The sequence below is a fragment of the Camellia sinensis genome, chromosome 2 (genome assembly GCF_055761805.1).
Source record: "Camellia sinensis isolate YWXY chromosome 2, ASM5576180v1, whole genome shotgun sequence".
Classification (NCBI taxonomy): domain Eukaryota; kingdom Viridiplantae; phylum Streptophyta; class Magnoliopsida; order Ericales; family Theaceae; genus Camellia; species Camellia sinensis.
In genome coordinates, this window is record NC_138962.1 from 166,934,485 (window position 1) to 166,951,047 (window position 16,563).

Consider the following 16,563-nt stretch of genomic DNA (forward strand, 5'->3'; position numbering starts at 1 on the left):
AACAGATACGTGATGACGAACGGGCAGTTGCGGATTAATTTTTTTTTCAATTCGCCTAGTTTTGGACGAATGGTGAATTTGAAATCCTTTGATAGCAACCGAACCGTCAAACCGCGAGCACCCCTAGTAATTTGTAAGACTTTGTGTTTTCAATTTGTTTAAATATTCTGTTTGTGTTTTCAATTAAAAAAAGTTTAGATATTCTGTTGTGTTTTCAATTTGGAAATCATTTTTATCAAATGGCAAGTGTTGATGTTTGGTATTTTTGTGTGAAAAATATAAGGGTTAATTTTGTCATTTTTAAAAAAATCAAATTAAATAGTTTTTGAATAAAAAAAAGTAATGAAATAATTTTGATAATACATGGTTTTCTTATATGTATTTATTATTGGTATTTGACAATTTACTTGATAATCTTTTGGTTATGTTGAGTTGAATTGTTATAAAAAAAATGCTGACAAGTTGTTATATTATATTTAAAATTTGTAAAAATTTAAACCGTTAAATCGATTCGCATCCATCCATCAATTCGCTTAAGTTTATCCGACGGACGGATGAGAATTAATTTTTTTCAATCTACAAATCCAACATACAGATAACGGATTGAAAATTCTCCAGCCGCAACCGAACCCCCAGCATCTCTAGATATGATTGATGTCAAGAGGTATAACTCATATGCCTATTTTGTATCTCAGTTGATATGTTTATTCAGATTTTTTAACATTATTGTTATTGTTTTAGTGAAAGATCCTCATCTTATAAAGTATATGATAATTTAATTAGCGATTACACAATTAATGGTGAGGACCATTAATTGGCAATCAAGGTTGGTGAAGATCATTAATTGGCAATCAATTGGAAGGTAAACAAATTAATTTTCATGCGTACAAATTTTAGGGTGTGGATAACTTGTCTAATTTGAGGATCATCTGTTCGTTTCTTTTTAATTATCCCCAAATCCCAAATATTCTCTCCACAATGCAATTAAATTTGAGATTTAAAATATAGTAGAAAGAATTTACCGTGATACTACATGCACCAATTGATATACTAATTAGTGTACCAACATATATTATAACATTATAACTTTAAAATTATGGACCCCACCTATTATACAAACTACAAATATCTAAATTTTTAAAATTATACCATATCATCTGTTAGTATACTGCTTGATATATTAATGAGTGCGTATAGCTTTATTCAAGAGTTTGAGATGGAAAAATAAAAGAAAAAGAGATAGGAAATCCTTAACTTTAATTTCAGACTTCTTTAAATTTGACCACCAAAATATGTCTGTTTTCTGTCCTAAGAACACAAGGTAGGTGAAAGGTATTATCCTTTTATAAGATATAGAGAGCTCATAAGAACAATTCTCACAGTATGCCAAATTTTTAAGTTAAAGCCATTTTTACATTTTTAATTATGTTTACACAAAATATAAAAAAAAAAAAAATCCTTTTAATAGCGTGTCAAATTTGACACAACAGCTGGTTTTGCCAAAATTTTCACATGAGCAATGGACAACAATGATCAGTAGATTCAGCCTTCGTTTGGGAAGTGAGTTGATTTTTTAGCATTTTAGCTTTTTTGATTATTTTAGCCTGGGCTAAAAAGTTTGGTTTGGGAAGGACTTTTTGGCTTTTTTACTTTTTGACTTTTTTGACTTTTTTTGTAAGAGAAGAATGTAATGATTATGGGTTGGATGTGATGTTTTGTTTTTTGTGGCTAAAATAGCCTATTTTGTCTTTTGTGGCTAAAATCGCCAAAAAAGCCCGGAAAAACCCTTCCCAAACGGACCCTCAAAGGTTAAAAACAATTGATGTAGGAGTTGATTATGCCCAAATAACATGGGAATCATTAGATTAATATAGCTAAAAAAATAATTTATTTATTTATTTATTTATTTATTTGTGGGTATTGGAAATAGTCAAAAAAAAAATGATTTTGACAAAGTTATTTTTACTTTCACTGATTGATTCACTCTAACATAATGAAAAATTCTAAATATGAGTCTTGTAGACGAGTATTCCAAGATAGGAAGAATAAATAAATAAACAAAAATAAGAAAAATAAAATAAATTTGAGAACACAAGTCATTCCAAGAGGCTTTGCCTTTTCTCAAGTTAGGGATTTTAACTTGAGAGATCGTTTGTCCTTGGTGGGATAATTTTGAAATTGATTTTAGTGATTTGAATTTTTAAGTTTCAAGACTTGTTAAGTAGAAAATTTATGAAAAAATATTATGATGAAATATCATTAGTTATATGTTTAAATCAATTTTGTATTATAAAAAATAGATGACTATTTATGAAATTATATTTATTATTCATTTTTTAAAAACAAATATGATTCAAACATATAACTATCGATATCCAATTATTTTAATTTTTTACATAAATATTCTACTCCATAAGTCTTACAAAATAAACAATTTAGATTGCTGAAATCGGTTCTAAAAATGGGCCCATTAAGCCCAAACACTTTCTGAAGTTTAAATAAAAACTTGAGAGAAGTTAAACCTTTTTCAGTATACTTTTCTTTACTAATTTTGTAATCCTTAATATTTTTAACTATTTACTAATCCCAATATTGACAATATTTTAAGAACACTAGTTAGTATTTACCATATACATTCCTCATTTTTTCTTTCCCAAAGTTATCAAAAAAATTAAATATAAAAATTTGAAGATAATGCCATACAAACATAATTTTACACAATATATTCATACAAAATAATGTCTCATTTATAGGCATTTATTAAAATCACAAATCAATCACTAACTATGGTTATAATTATAACAATGTCATTATCACATCGTTTTACATTAATTTTTTTTATAAGAATTTTGCATGTTTAACATTTAAAAAAAAATTAAACAAACAAATAAATCTTATAATATTTTCTCATTAACTGATATGATATATAATAATACTGATATGATATATAATAATAACACTTAATATAAGATCAAACTCAATAACATAATAGGTGCCATATCAATTAATAAAAAAAATTATAAAATGTATTAATTTATACTCTCTTTTTCCTTTCTTTTCTTTTCTTTTCTTTTTTTTTATAAATTTATATGTACGAGTAAAAGTTTAAAAAAAAAATTATTAGCAAATATCAAATTACCTCATCACATATGAATTTGTACATTTTGATCTTTTAATAATAAAAATATATAACTTTCACCCCATTTGTAATTGATTTGTATGATATTATAATTGAGAGAATAAATGTATACCAATTTATAGATGAGATAGGTAAATTGATATTTATTGAATTGGTATATACAATTAAAGTATTAATATATGTTATGGCATTATTATTTTAAAATTGTAACTTCACACATTATATAAATTATAAATATCTCAAACATCTAAAATTAATTCATATAATATTATTCTTTATCGTTTGTTAGAGAGTTAGGTCCCGTTTGTTTTCAGAAGTAGAATAGATGTGATTGATAGTGAGGGGATTGATAGCGAAGGGATTAAGTAAAATTGTGTTTGTTTTGATGATAGTTGTTAGTGTAGGGATTGTTAAATTAGTTTTATATAAAATAAATATAAAATGATAAAAAAATAAAAAAATACAAAAACATTAAACATTAATGTTTTTAAAAAAATGCCCAACATGTAAAAAATTTTAAAAAAATAAAAATAAAATAAAAAATTTTCAGAATAAAATAAAAAAAATAAAATAATGATTTTTACTTAACAAAAAATACAAAAAATTAAACATTAACGTTAAAAAAATGCCCGATATGTAAAAAATAAATAAATAAATAAATAAATTTCTAGTCCGCCGGACTATTTTTTTAATACCAAGTCCTGAAAGCCCATCCGAATCCCATCCACAAGGTCTATCTTAAGTCCTTCGACTTATCAATCTTTTCCTCAATTCTGTAAATAAATATGACATTAAATAAGACCTACAACTATCCTAATCCCAATCCTCTTCTCGTACCCCAAAACAAACCGAGGGGTGCAATTTAACTTCAAACCAAGTTAAGATGGTGCAATAATAATAATAATAATAATAGGGTAATGCTAGGGATACCAAATTTTCTACCAAACAAATGACCAAATGTCTCACATGGGTGTGGGGTCCGCAATTTTGTGGGCCCCACACCCATGTGAGACATTTGGTCATTTATTTGGTAGAAAATTTGGGACCTCTAGCATTTTCCATAATAATAATAAAAGAAGAAGTAAAGATGGGTGTAATCACAAGCTCCCAAACACAGTCTTATAGGCTTTGAAAAGTCCAAGTTCGTGAGTTCCCCAGTAATTAGAGCAATTAATTGAGAGTAATAAATGGAAAGAGAGACTGGGCCCAACTAACACAGACGCAATTCTTACCGTTGAGGTACGTAACAAGAACACGTGTCAAAATATGATTCGAAGGACTAAGACTTGGCAGTTTGAACCCCTATAGTTGGAAATTAACGCAACATATATGTTTTTCACTTGAGAAATTACTCAATACTTCTAGACCATATTTAAGTTGTGCTTTAAAATAGTAATTATTGATGTAAATTATGACACACTATTTTTATGTTAAATTTATAAAAAATAATTGATAACGTGTTTAATTTATAAAAGGGAAGGAGCAATGCTTTACAAGTATTGAGTTATTTCCATTTTTATATCAAGATTATACTCACACAAATTTTTTTCTCAAATTCTCTCCAATGAGGTCAATGCATATAAAAAGAATTTTGAAAGAATATAAGAATACAGATTAACTTTTCAAAATTTTCTTGCCACTTCATTCCAGAGATTTTGGGGAAAAAAATTGTGTAAATGAATTATTTTTTATGTTTTTATTTATTTTATATTTTATTTTAAGGTAAATTATAGTAAAGCCTCTTAAAATTCTGACTCTTGCACTTTATCTCTTCTGAACTTTAAAACTTAATTGTTATTTAGGATAATTTATATAAGTGTACTTTTTTGAGTTTTTATAAAAATATACACAAAAAAATGAAACGGTTATGTGACTCAAAAAAGATAATAGCATGATTTGAGAAGTTGGTTAAAAGCTGACTTTTTAATTTTTTGGTTCTTTTTTATGTAAAAAATGTGAGAGGTGATGTGACTTAAAAATGGGTTAAAAGCTAAAGCGTGATGTTACATGCACTAATTTATGACATTATTATTGACATTACTTATTATACAAATTATAAATATCAAAAACATTATAAATTATGCTACATCATAATTGGTACACTAATTACTGGATATAGCATTAGTCAAAGCTAAAAACTAACTTGTAACTAGCTCTCCAAATTGTTCCAACATGATAAATAAATACATTTTTTTAATTCATACCAAACAAGCTCTTCATAGTTGTCTTATCTTGTTATACTTAATATTTTATGTTAGGAGTCTCTTAAGAATTTAAATGGAATGAGATATATTTATTGAATTTTTAAGATAATAATATTGATTATTGATTTTTTTAAAAATAATTACTCAAAGCAACAAGTCAATTTATTCAACACAAACTTATATTCATGACAACGATAATACATCTCAAAAATCACTAACCCAAACTGATTTTGAAATCATCCCCCCAATTAATCCACAATTATTAACTACTAGTAAAGACTTTAAACATGATTTTAATAAATTATATAATGATTTTAAATTTTAAAAAAATAAGTCAAAAAAAGACATTAATATAAGAATAATTATACTAAAGACAACAATCAACATTATTTAAAATAATAATATTTTTGTTTAATTATCTTATTTATATTTTATCTCTTTTATTTTAGTGAGTAAAAATCAAATAGCCAAATTAGAGTAATATTACCTACAAATTTAATAAATGTGCCGAATACTTTGAAAATCATGTACTTTGAACACGGTGTTGTAAATGGCTAACAAAATTGTAATAAAAAGTTAATTGTAACACAATAATACTTTAAAATAATTAATTGTTGAGCTTTACAATTTATGAGGTAAAATATAAATATTTTTTATTTTTATTTAAAATATATAATAATAAAAAAAGATAAAGATAAGCACGGGAGAGATTTGACTAATAATTGCAGCTACTTTTTAGCACTTTTGTTCGGGCAGGCAAATGTCAAATCAAAATAGATTTACTTTCTGATTTACATACACAGTCTTTGTTTGGTCCAAGAGCCCAAGAAGATCCTATTTCGATTTTTCATACCAAGCAAGCATTTTTCAAATATTTATTTTTCTCTCTTTTCTTTCTTTTGTTTATTCAAAAGAAAGTTCTGTTGTTCTTGTATCATGTTTGCAGTTCTTAGATTTGACTTTGGCACATCATCTCATGGGTAAAACTGTCAACTAATAATTGCAATATTCATTCTTTAAAAAAGAAGATGGCATGGTTGCTATGTAGGGAGCCACAATAGTTAATTGTTATATAGATATTTGGCTTTATTTTAATGTTTGTTTTGATAATTTAAATTATTTATTTTTTAAGATATATTAAGTATTAACATAATTATTCATATTATATATATATATAAATAAATAATTAAAAATTAAATAATAATCTATAAAATTTGTTTTTAATATTTAACAAAAATGATTTAGAATTAATTAAATTTTATTCATTTTTATCATAATTACATATAAGAATTATTTTTTTTTATATATTCTTGTGTCATTAATTGTGTGCTCTAAGTTCTTAATAACAAATATAAGTCATAATTTAAGTGGTAAAAATTAAAAAAAAATATCAAAAATTATATTTATGATAAAATATAAATATATTTCGTCTTATGAGTTTCGTAAATTTAATTTATGATATGATAGTTGTAAATTATATTTGTCAATTGAGTAATTTTTTCATGTTTTGTAAAGTCTAAAAATTAGGACTGAGTATAGGATTATCTGACTTGCAAAAACCACTCAATTCGAACTGCCCGCGCCCATTTGGGTGGTTTTGCAAAATGGTTAGGGTCAGATGCGGTTTAAGATTTTTCCTGTTTTGCAAGTCGCAGACAAGTTGGGGGTTTTCTTCGCACCCGCACTCACTTTAAGTTTTGTAAGTATATAATCTTAATTTTCTCTTCTCTCACTCACTTTAATTTGATTATTAAACTTGTAAACTCCAACATTATAACATTATAATAATATCACATATTGCCTTGTTTGAAAGACTTATTATTCAATTGAAAATTTTTCAATTTTTTACAAATCTAGTTCTGTGAATTTTTTTTTTTTAATGTTAGTTTTTATTTAATTTTCATTCTAATCTTTTGTAATCCAGTTTTAATGAAGGATAATGTTGAATCTTCCGTAATCAAAAATATTTAACAAATGGTAAAAAAAAAGCTAAAATATAAATTTTTAAAGGAAAAAGCTCAATCCGCAAACCATCCGCACATCCGCGAACCCGATCTGCATAAATCGCGACCCGCATTGTAGACAGTTGCGGGTTAAATTTTTCCCAAACCGCATACATATAGGCGAGTCCAAACTGATCCGCAAACCGTCCAAAACCGAACCGCAAATCACATAATTTGTCTTATAAGATTTCACTTAAAAATAAATTAGGATTCACTTGTGATATTAAATTTGGACTTAACATTAGATTTACGCCAACTTGTCCTTCACTTAATCATTAAAAATTGTCTTATTCTGTTCCCAACTTATATGAATTATTTGACCTATCTATTCATTAAATTAGTAAATAAATATTTGTAAATATTTTTTCATAATAAAAATAAGAAATATGAACTTATTTTATGCATACTTATTAAAAAGTTTGAACTATAGTTTAATATATATATATATATATATATATGTATATATTTATGTTTAAAACAATTAAATGAATAGTTATATATATTTATGTATGAAACAATTATTTAAGATAAAATAACCCTAAATTGTAGGTTATATTCTTGTCTTAACAAATTTAAATTATATCATAGTTTATCCGGTCGTGACTGATATTAGCTAATTTGAGAGTTTTAATATTGGATTAAATACTTAAAAGTAGCCAAGAAAATTTAGTTCAAGTCAATTTTTTTTGCCAATAATTCTTGATTTAAGCCTAGTCCTTAAAGAATTGTCTAGTTCATGTCTAATCCATGAGTTAGTAGACTTACCTATTTATTTAATTTTTAATTAGTAAATATATTATAAAAAATATAAGAAATATGTACATATTTGTTTGGTATATTTATTAACAATTTCAAAATTAATTAAGGAATTATGTACTTATTCTTAAAAAGATAAATTACATTAGTAATCTCTGTATTTTAACTCTTGTGTTATTTTTGTCTTTGCAATTTTAATTTGCTCAATTTTGATCATAAATTTATAATTTTGTCTCAATTTAGTCTAATTGTTATAATTGATATTTTTTTTTATTTGTTGAAAATACACACATGAGTAGCATCTGTTATATTTTTATAGACAAAATTATATAGTCTTCTTCAACTCAATAAGTTAATCTCAACCAACTCAATGATTATTTTCTTTCAAAAATATTAACCGCATTATCAATTAGAACAAATTAATACAAAATCTAATATTAGGGGTAAAAATCAAACTAATTGAAATTACAGAGACCAAATTGACACAATAGACAAAATGCGGGGATTATCAATATAATTTACCCTTTTTAAAATATATCTAATATTGATTGTATCAATATTAAGATATATTTATATCTAAAAAACTATTTAAGAGCAAATTAAGCTAGAACCTGAATAAAAAATTGAGCGTATATTAAAAATATTTAATAATTATAAATTCAAATTTGATCAATTTTTCATTCAAATTTTTTCATAGAATTAGGTTGTTTGATAATTTTAATTTATAGTTACAATTTTTTCTTTTTTTAAAAAAATATTTTAAAATTATAATTTCTTTTAAAATTTCCTTTTCAATCTCAAATTAGTTATAACTTGAATTTGGTTAAAATTTACTTTTGACTTCTCATCCACAAAAATTGACAATAAATATAAATTAATTTTTTGAACATTGTAAAAAGGTAAATAAAGAAATATATTATCAATAATAATAATAACAAAAATATATTTTTATTTATCATATGACGTCCCACCACTGCATTGATAATAGATATTAATAATAAAATTCATTACGATAATACAACAATAATGTATCAAATGATAAGTAACATGTGATCACAATAATTTTTTATAGTTATACAAAAGTACCCAAAATTATATATAAAAAACAATATATGATCCATATTCAATTTTTATATGGTAAAATTCACACTTAATCTCAACCACACATTAGTTTTCTAAATCAATTTATCATCTAAACTATCAATTATTATTTTAATATTCACATTTTCAAAATCCACCCAAAGAATATTATGGCCGAGCTTATCATCACTCTTGTTATTGCCATACTCACCACTTCTACTAATTATTATGCAACTTCGGTCTAGTTTTTTATCTTTGTAAATATAAAAAGATGATGTTGTGGAAATAAAAAAAGTACCGTTAGAGTTTTAAAGAGTTAAAAATGAAAAATAAAAAATTGCGTGATTTTAGATTTTCTTATTCTATATGTGGGTGTTAAATATATTTTTTTAATCCATAAATTATGAAATATTGTTCATTATTTAAAATTTTATTTATTGATGGGCAAGTCAATTAAATATTTTTGATTTTTTACAAATAAAAATTTTGAAAATTTTGTTTAAGAAATTTTAAAAATGGCCAAATCATAAAGAACAATATAAGACACCTTATTCTATAAAAAAATAAATAATAAAAGATAAAAACTTATAACTATATTATCAATTCACATATATCAAAAGAAATAATAACAACAATATAAAAAATACACAAACATCCACCAAAAAAAAAAAAAAAAAAAACTTCAAATCAACTCCCAAAACAAAGATAAATAAAAGATATATATTTATTATCAATTTAGTTGAAAAAAATATATTGGAAAAAAAAAAGTCATATAGAGAAAAAAAAATACTCACATGAAAATATAAATTTACAAAAAAAAAAAAATACAAACAAACAAACTTGAAATAAGTTTGGACTATTGGCAAAGAGAGAGAATAACCATTGTATCATTACATTTGGAGAGGAGTTGGCCGGACTGAAAAAAAAAGATCAAATATTTAGTATTTTAAAAAGAAAATTGTATTAAATTTTTAATATGATTGGGTTTTAAAATTTTAGATTTATATTATTTTTGGAAAAGATAAGAGTGGGATAAAGGTGGCTTATCATATTATTTTGAATTTTGAAATTCAAAATCATAGATAATTAGTGTCTTTATTTATTTTTTTTAATTTGAATTGTTTTGGCCTCCGTTTGGGAAGTGGGTTGGCTTTTTGGCTTTTTGGCCTATTTTAGCCTGGGCTAAAAAGGTTGGTTTGGGAAGGACTTTTTGGCTTTTTTGACTTTTTTTGTGAGAGAAGAGTGTAATGATTATGGGTTGGATGTGATATTTTGTTTGTTATGGCTAAAATAGCCTATTTTGTTTTTTGTGGCTAAAATAGCCAAAAAAGCCCAACCAACTTCTTCCCAAATGGTGCCATCAACATTATTTTTAGAAAGAGTGAGAGTGACTTATCATATTATTTTAAATTTTAAAATTCAAAATTGTAGATAATTAGAACTTTTTTATTTTTAGATTTTTTACTTAAGGAGCAAACTAATAGATTTTTTTATATAAAAAAATTAACAAATTAACAAAATTAGTTTGAGAGTTTGGAACTTCCACAATTGATTGTTCTTAAAAACACCATTTTCCTTATATATATAGATAACATACTTGTAAAAAGTAAAGTAGATCGGATATCAATAATACTTTCATTAAATCGTAATTGTATTTAGTTTATTACTTCAAATCAAAATTTGCTATTCATTTTTGTAGATACGAATGCAATTCAATAAAATGATTAACGATATCCGATCAATTTAATTTTTTATAAGTATATTCTATTTAGGCCTCGTTTGGGAACAGGTTAATTTAGTAACTTTTTGGTTATTTGGCTAAAATATGAGCTAAAAAAAATTAGTATGTTTGGGATGACTTTTTGACTTTTTACGAAAAGATGTGCGAAAAGATGTGCAAAAAATAGAGAGAAAATAGAATTTTTGACTTTTTAGTATGAGTTGTTGACTTTTTGATTTTTTTAATAACTTTTTGACTTTTTAACTAAACCGTCTAGTCCCCAAATGAGGCCTTAATATATCTCAAAAAGTGAAGGATTCCAATTATCAAAACGAATCCCAAAATAAGTCCAAATGCCTAGGCAACAGTGGAGGTACAGTAATCACACCATCTCCTTAAAAAGTATATATGCAAGTTATATTATAAACTATTATACTAATTAAATTACTTTTTATCATAATTTAATAAATCATAATTAAAGTTCTTCTTAAGGAAATTTACACCTTATTCCCCTCAACTATTATCATTTTGGAGTTTTCTTAAGTGTGCAAGTGCACACCATGTGCCACTTACACAAAAAGTGTAAGTGTAAGGTGTAAGTATAAGTATAAGGTGTAAGTGTAAGGTGTAAGTGTAAGGTGTAAGGTATAAGTGGGTTGCACATGGTGTGCAACCTCAAAAAAAGTGTAAGTGTAAGGTTTAATTTTTTACAAAAAGTGTAAGTGTAAAGTGTAAGTGTAAGATATAAAGTGTAAGGTGTAAGTTGCACACCATAACCAAACCCTATCATTTTTTATGTTACATCCTTTAATTAAAAATTGATACAATGTGCCCCTTCATGCACATTACATGCACAGTTTCCTCTATTTTGTTAACTAAATGGAGACATAAATGTTAGATTGAAAATTTTTAGAAGATGAATGAGATACATTTTATCAATTTTTTGTTTGAAGGGGTAAAGTGAAAAATAGTGATAGCTGAGGGGGATAAACTGTAATTTGCCCTAACAAAAAGTAGAACCACAATAGATCATAATTAAATTATAACCATCATTACAACGTATCAAAAGTCATAACCAAACTCCACTTGTTCCAAGCCATTTTGGAGTTTCAATTGCCATCTAGGCAAAGAGACCGAACGATCATATCTTAAATAGGGAGCTGCGAGAGTTCATACGGGGCAACCTCTTGCATTAGACACTGTCTAGCCATTTTGCAGTTAGGAGGAAGGTTTCAATACCCATCTTTGATTAAATCGCTTACTAGAGCATGAGTTGTTATAGAGTTCTTCTGCTATAATCTTCGAAATCGAAGGTTAGCTGATTGGGGAGTTAATATTGATTTGTGCAAAGATACTCCTCTGAAATTGAAGTAAGGGATTGTCCACCTCACTGAAACATAATTAAAATAACAACCACGATAGATCATAAATAAGTCATAACTAGCACCACAATGAATCATAACAAATTTGAAGTTAATGAAATGTTGAATGAACTTTGAAAAATTTGAACTAAGTCTTGATTTGATGAACTTGAGGAACTACTCTTTTTTTCTTTTTTTTTAATATACAGTTTAGTTGTAACAACTTATAATGAACTTTTATGTAGAAGTTTAACGTACTTCATCATAAAGTAAAACTTGATTTACATGTAAACATAATGCTTGTTGTATAATCTACTTACATTAGTTTGATTTCTAGCTAATTTTATATTGGTCAAATGGAAGTGAACCAAGTACTGAAAGTTTGAGTTAGACTTCGCAATAGTTGATTTGATCATTAAAAATGTGTATAGAAATAGCAAGTGTTAATGATAATAACACCTCAACTAAATTATGGCCTCTTTAGTGTAGAAACACTTGCTATTCTTTTAAGTGTTTTATGATGTTTTTTTAGCCTTTCAATAATATACGTTGATAATTACTAGTTTGGAGCAACAACAAAAGCTTTATATATATATATATATATATATATATATATATATTTATGTAATTGGAAACTAAGTTTCTTTAATATATATATATATATATATATATATAAACAAATAAAACCACTTTTCAAGTGTATCAAATGGAAATATTATTGATATGTAATTGTGTGAGTGATTTTCTGACCACACTGTCCGTTTAGTTATCAGCTAGAGAGTACTGGCAGAATAGATGGCTTCAACTAACCTGTAACAGAAAGAAACGGCTCCGGCGGTGGCTTTTCCACCCGGGGGCACTCCGACGATCAAGTCAATATATCTCTCAAAGATAATCAAGTGCTAAACTCACTGTTTAAAGCATAAAATTGTGTATCTTAGACTCACGGGGGTGTCTCTCTTTTATAGTTAACTCAATCCAAGTCCCACTAAAAGCCTGACTTCTATGGACTCCTATTCAGTGCTTACTTTGGATTTCACAAGAGATAAAGATAAACTCTTTAAGAGTGTTATCCTTATCTTAGCAAAGTCTCCTCTTTACTCTAGGACTCTTGTGCCTTATCCCTTATCCGCTTATCTCGGATTCCGATATTTTCGGAGATAACCTCGGCGTCACAACCAGGACGCGTGGCACCTCGGCTGACACGTCGGCGTCACCTTGCCACGTGTTGGTATTTAGAAAATACATCCCCACAACTGCCCCCCTAGGTTCTATTACCTCGGCATTCTGAGGTGATGGAACATATATCTGTATTTTCTTCTAGTAAATCGGCTTAAAATTTGACAGCCGAGATCATTTATTTCTGGCCGACATGCTTTCCCTAAAAACTCAAGATTTTTAAGGAACTTCTCACGCGCATGAGCTGTCATGCACTTCAACCCAACCGTTTTAGACACGCGTTTCCCTCTTACTGGTCCGTACACGTGACGTGCCTGTTAGCCGCCTCTTTCTTTATGTGCGCCGTCTGACACCCTCGTTCTTTTAGGCGTATTGATTGCTTTTTCCGCCGTTTCTGTTTAATCAAAAACTTTTTCCCTTTTTTTCCGTCTCTTCACTTTTTCAATCGAATCTCCTGTTATCTCTCTCTAGTTTTCGAAACCCTCCATCGCTCAAGCTTCCAAAGCTCTGCAACCTTCTCCGTTCACCCCTTCCGGCGAGATTTCCACCGGTCTTCTGCTCCTGCAATCGTCGTAGGACATCGGCAAACCCCTTTCCGGCTTCCCTTTTGTTGGTAAGCTATTATTTCTTTTGTTTTCAGTTCCTGATGTTTCTTCTTTTTTGCTATCTCCATTATTGTACTAGTTCAAGATTTTTTGACTCATAAATCATACATCTGAATGCATTCATCCATGATTTTGCCTTTGTCCACATTTTGAACACACGCACTGTTTCACCATTTCTTTGTACTTTTGCCACTGTTCTTGGCCATATACTCTTGTATTCTTCATGTTCTTGATAGCCCATCTCAATTCTTGTTTCTGAAACTTCGTTCTTGTTTTCTGTTTTTTGCATCTTTTCCAGATTCTTGCTTTCAATCCGTGTTTCCATAGATTTAAGTCTGGGATTTGTCTGTAGAACCCATAACTTAGGAAAAAACTGAAACCTACACTTACCTTATTGTTTGCCGAGGTCCCAATAACCTTTCAAAAACATCTTCTGAGACCCACTTTCTAAGATTAAGCCGATATCATGGGTATGTGAAAACATAGGATAAACATTCCCTCCAAACTTGAATACTTTAGACAGGAGTTTGAGATCCCGGCCGATGTCAATCTGAGGTTGGCTGGAGATGATGACTCCATCATGCCTACCGAAAACTCCATGCCCTTCCCTGTAGTCGCCTTTATAGAGTGAGGACTTCGGCTTCCTTTAAACATTCTGTTTCATGAAGTTCTCTATTACTACAAGTTGAACCCTATGCAACTGGCAATCAATTCCTATCGAGTGATCTTTGGCATCATAACCCTAGCTAAACAGGAAAACGCTAGGATCACCCTTGCCGACATCCAATATTGCTATACCATGTGTGGCCTTAACTTGAAAGAAAAAGGCTACATTTATTACCTTAAGCCGAGGTCCACAGAATTCAAAATTGTAGCTAACCTCCCAAACTCCAACAAGGGGGCTGGAGATGATTATTCAATTACCTCGGGGAATTGGGAGTTTGCTCCAGATGAGGACATCTATCTCTACCCTCTTCCTCGTTCAGTCTTAGAGGGCAAGGGTAAGAGCGTAGTATTCAGTTTTACCAGTTTTTCTTAAAAGTGTTAAATACTTTATCTGTTTCTGATGTTTGTTCTTCTTGCAGCTGTTCGTCAGCCACCGAAAAATTTTCACCAATCCTTTGTTCCCAGTAAGGATTTAAAGAATTTACTGGACCTGCCAGTTCAGAAGCGAAATGCATCCCTACTTCTCAATTTCATTCCAACATACAGATCAGCTCTCCCTGACGTCCCCAGGAAAAAGAAAAAGAAGAGCTCATCTCCTCCCTCTGCTACAACTCTTCCAGTTGCTTCATCATCGCGAACAGACCAAGGATCAACCTCTGATCCAGCAGAACAGCCGTCGACCTTGGCTCCATACCTCATTTCACCATTTCAAAGAAAGCGTCGCCGACGTCCTGTTCTTCCAGCTGAGATGGGTCGCGTAAAGCCAGTTGCTAAAGACCTCATAGCCAACATTCCATCATCTATTGATGAACAACCAACACAAACCCAACCTCCAGAAAAACCAAAAAGAATTAAGAAAGCTCAACCGAAGGCGAAAGTGACTCAAGTTGAGACTGAGGACACTTTGCCAGCCCCACAATTGGCTCCAACTCAGAAAACTGCCTCTGTCCCTTCGAAGAGGTCTGCCGAAGTACTTCCTTCCGAATCCTCTAAATCAAAAAGGCCGAGGTCATCTGCAACGACTTCGGGGTCAAAGAAACCAGTTATCCCTTGGGCCCCCGAGATCACCCTAGAGGATAAGCTTGTAATGGCAAGTGACAGTGCTGACGATATCAATGTCAGCATTGCACTCAGTACCGCTTTACTTTTCCCAGGTGACTTGGAGCGGAACGCCAAGTACAGCGAGTATGAAAATTATGCCTTAATGTTACAGCACTCTGTTCAGGTAAACGTCTTCTTCTTGGTAAATTTTTCTTTCTCTTTATTTCACGCTTTGAATATTCTTTAATACCCCTGTTTTCTTTCAGACCATCCAGCATGCCCATTCTTTCGCAATGCAGTCTTTTGAGAATCGACAAAAGCTGGCCGACATGAAGAAGGAGTTTTCTTCTATTCAAAAGATCAATAAAGGCCTTGAATCAAAAATGAAAAAACTAGAGGACCAAGTCGAGGCTGCAATAAAAGCCCAGACCAATGCCGAAGAGAAGGCTGAGGCCGCTGAAGCCATCAAGAAGATGGCTGAGTCCCAAAAGAGGGAAGCAGAAGAAAAAATGGCCCAAGCTAAAAAAGAGCTTCAGGAGGCTCTGGCCACTAAAGACACCGAGATCAAGGAAGCTGATGAAAAGGCGTATAATCAAGGCATGGCCGATGTTACTGAGGCCTATGAACTTCAAGTAAAGCAGGCATGCAACAAGGGTTTCACCCTTGGTTGGATGTCTCTTCTGAAAAAACTGAATGTCCCTGAGGATTCGCCTCTGAGAAATGCCGACAATATTCCTCTTCCTTTCCCTCCAGCCCAACCCTTAAGTCAAGACATCATCGAATTCGAGTCTGAGGATGCCGATGAGGAA